The sequence below is a fragment of the Tarenaya hassleriana genome, unplaced genomic scaffold (genome assembly GCF_000463585.1).
Source record: "Tarenaya hassleriana unplaced genomic scaffold, ASM46358v1 Cleome156, whole genome shotgun sequence".
Lineage (NCBI taxonomy): Eukaryota > Viridiplantae > Streptophyta > Magnoliopsida > Brassicales > Cleomaceae > Tarenaya > Tarenaya hassleriana.
In genome coordinates, this window is record NW_010964982.1 from 27121 (window position 1) to 30649 (window position 3529).

A 3529-nucleotide genomic window follows, 5' to 3' on the forward strand; every position below is an offset into this window, starting at 1 on the left:
TACGCTAACTCGATATCCGGTAAACACTCAACCCATCCTCCGAAATGTTTTTCGATAGTAGCCCTCAAAAGTGTGGATAATGTCCGATTGACTACTTCGGTTTGTCCATCCGTTTGAGGATGACAAGTGGTCGAAAATACGAGTTTAGTGCCGACTCGTTTCCATAAGGTCCGCCAAAAATGGCTCAGGAATTTCGAGTCACGATCCGACACGATCGTCTTTGGGAGACCATGTAAACACACAACTTTCCGAAAGAAGAGATCCGCAATATGCTTAGCGTCATCGGTCTTAGCACATGGTATGAAATATACCATCTTTGAGAACCGGTCCACCACGACAAAGATGGAATCCTTATGTTGTATTTTCGGCATCCCAAGCACGAAATCCATCGAAATGTCTACCCAAGGGTGGGTGGCAATCGGTAGCGGCATGTAAAGACCATGAGGTTGTACTCGAGATTTTGCCTTATGACACTCGATACACCTAGCACAAAACCTCTGAATGTCTCTCCTGAGGTGTGGCCAATAGAAATACTCTTGTACAATGGCCAACGTCTTATCTACTCCGAAATGGCCAGCAAGTGCGCCGCCATGAGCCTCGCGGAGTATGACATCTCGCATCGACCCTTGTGGGATGCAAAGACGTTTTTCTCGAAAGAGGTACCCATCTTGTAGAAAAAATGGACCATAGGCACCACGACTACACTCCTTAATGATGGACTCAAAGTCCGGATCAGTCATGTATTGTTCCTTAAGGAGTTCAAATCCAAGCATTCTGGCTTCCATGACTGATATCAACGCATAGCGTCGAGACAATGCGTCGGCTACGACGTTGTCCTTCCCTTTCTTATACCTAATGATGTAGTGAAAGGTCTCGATGAATTCAAGCCATTTAGCATGTCTCCGCTTGAGCGAAGTCTGTCCCTTGAGATGTTTAAGGGTCTCGTGGTCCGAGTGAACGACAAACTCTTTGGCCAACAAGTAGTGCTGCCAAGTCTCTAATGCACGCACGAGCGCGTATAGCTCTTTGTCGTATGTGCTGTCCTTAAGTGCCTCAAATGCGCTTACTTGATTTTCTCCCCACTCAAAGTTCACATCTTTCTTAGTGATGGCGGTAAGAGGAGCGGCTATACTACTGAAGTCCCGAACAAATCGGCGATAGAAGCTCGCTAACCCGAGGAAACTCCTCACGTGTCCAACTGTGGTAGGAGTCGGCCATTCTTTGATGGCTTTAACCTTTTCTTCGTCAACTCGCAAGCCTTTAGAGCTGACCACGAAGCCAAGAAATACCAACTCATCGGTACAAAACGAACACTTCTTCAGGTTCGCATAGAGGCTTTCCTTCCTCAAAGTGGTCAATACTTGCTCTAGATGCGAATGATGGTCTTCGGTGGTTCGACTATACACGAGTATGTCGTCAAAGTAAACCACGACAAACTTTCCTATGAAAGTTCACAAAACCTGGTTCATGAGGCGCATGAATGTACTCGGAGCATTTGTCAACCCGAATGGCATGACCAGCCACTCGTAAAGACCCTGTTTGGTCTTGAAGGCGGTTTTCCACTCATCGCCTTCTTTCATTCTCACTTGATGGTAGCCACTCTTAAGGTCGATCTTTGAAAAGATCGTGGCTCCGCTCAACTCATCAAGCATGTCATCGAGTCTAGGGATGGGATGCCGGTATTTAACGGTAATGTTGTTGATCGCTCGGCAATCCACACACATGCGTAGTTCCATCCTTCTTGGGTACTAATAGTACTGGGACTGCACATGGACTAAGACTCTCTCGAATATAACCCTTACTCATAAGCTCTTGAACTTGCTTTTCGAGTTCTTTGATCTCTTCTGGGTTCATTCGGTAAGCGGGTCGGTTAGGTAAAGGAACACCGGGTACTAAATCGATTTGGTGCTCGATCCCCCGGATGGGTGGTAATCCTGCCGGAATCTCGTCCGGAAACACATCTCGAAATCGTTCAAGTAGTCGACTTATGGCGGGGTTATCGGTAGGTACTTCCGTCCTCAGGTTCATGACGTCCTTAAAAACCATGAGAAGTACCGATTGTTCTTGACGAACAGCCCGATCGATCTGACTAGCTTTAAGGTAGAAGTTCTTCTTCTTCGCTTCGGCGTCCTTAGCTAGCTTTAGTTGCATCTCATGCACTTGAGATGGACTATGGGGTGCGAGTACAATCTTCCTCTTGTTATAAACGAAAGAGTACTGGTTCGCTCGCCCATCATGGCTGACCTCTCGATCGAACTGCCATGGTCTACCGAGTAGCATGTGTCCCGCCTGCATTGGGACAACATCGCATGTGACCTCGTCTTGGTACCGTCCGATACTAAATGGTACCTTGACTCGCTCGGTGACCTTAATTTCCCCACTGTTGTTTAACCATTGAAGTTTATAGGGGTGCGGATGTTTCTCGGAAGCTAGGCCGAGCTTCTTGACCATATATGCACTTGCGACATTCGTGCATGATCCGCTATCTATGATCAGTCCGCATATTTTTCCTTGGATGGTACGAGTATGAAAAATGGTCTCTCGTTGGGCAGTTTCGTCCGGAGTAACTAGGGCGCTCAGAACACGTCTCGTCACTAAGAGTTCACCGCTATCAGGATATTCTATCTCCTCGTTGGGTTCACCAACTTCTTCCTCATCCATGGACTCATACTCTCCGTTTTCCATTATTATCATTACGCGAGAGTTTGGGCAATCTCTAGCCATATGTCCACGACCCCGACACTTATAACAAATGATCTCTCTAGATCGAGTGTCCCTAGGGTTATCTACGGGTGGTTTAGGAGCTCGTGAAGCTTCGGGGATTTTTCCTTTATCCCGGAGATCACGCGAGACTTTAACCTCAGACGTTTCTTTCCTAGGACCAGATGAAGGCTTTGGTGAATATGACGAGGGTCCTACTTGGGATCTTACTCTACTTAGCCGGGATTGTTTCCTCTGATCTTGCTTTTCTATTTGTGTCGAACTCCTCAAAATATTCTTCCACCGGCCTAGCTCCTTGGGCTAGCTTCCGATACTTCCTTTGAAGTTCTCGGTGGAAATGCGGAGGAACATATCTCTTGCGCATAATGACCTTCATCTCACGCCAAGTCCCAACTTGCTCTATGTGAGCTCGTCGTCGCTCGGTGGTTTCCCGATCCCACCAAGCTAGCGCATTCTCTGCTAATTGAGCAGCGGCATATTGGACCCTCCGTCGATCCGAATATGCATAACATTCGAAGATGTTATCCATACAGCGCTCCCAATCTAGGTGTGCTTCGGGATCTACTTTTCCTACGAAGAGGGGCGGTTTAAGCTTAAGGTCGTTACTAGGCCCTCTAGGTTGTCGAGGTCTTAGTTCTTCTTCTTCCTCGACATCGTCTGCCCACCTACCAGGTCTATCTCTCGGTCTAGGGTTCACTCTCCATCTAGGTATCTCCTCATGGTCGGACTCATCGTCATCGACCCTAACCCTAGCTCTGTGACCTCTCGCTCGCGGTCTCTCGTCATAGTCCGACTCCTCGTCATATAT